This window comes from Podarcis bocagei (genome assembly GCF_964188305.1).
Source record: "Podarcis bocagei genome assembly, chromosome: 11".
Taxonomy (NCBI): Eukaryota; Metazoa; Chordata; class Lepidosauria; order Squamata; family Lacertidae; genus Podarcis; species Podarcis bocagei.
The window spans coordinates 35708772-35709285 of record NC_138136.1 but is presented as its reverse complement, the minus strand read 5'-3'; positions in this window follow the sequence as shown (position 1 = coordinate 35709285).

The following is a 514-nucleotide window of genomic DNA, read 5'->3' as shown; positions in this document are numbered from 1 at the left end:
CCGCCGCAGTCACCTGACGGACAGGGGGCCGGGCTCTCCCCGGCAACGCCCAGCGCCGAAGCCTTACTCATCCTACTTCCACGCCCCGAGGAGGAAGGGTCCCCGCCCCCAAGAGTTGCTCCTCGAGAGGAAGAGGCAGGCAGAATTTGAACTCAGAGCCCAGGCAACGCCTCGTGTGCTCAGGGAGAGGGGCTCCCCCCCGCGCCCATCTCCCGGCCACCCTACTTCCCAGGCCAAGGAAAGGCGAACGCTCGAGAAGGTCGGATTACAAAACAATGGCCGCTCTGTTCTCTCCCACCCGCGCCGCTCCCCCACTGAGGCGTGGAGACGAGGCTTGCCCGGAGACAACCCAAAGGCGTTTTGCACCCGAAGGCAACCCCCCCTCCAAATAATATCATTATTATTATTTAGCTGATCTTAATCCTAAAGGCTCCCAGGGCCGGTTACAGCACAAAAATAGGTTGACTTAAAGGCCAGTCCTTGTCTTCAAGGCAGAGGAAGCACACAAAACCAC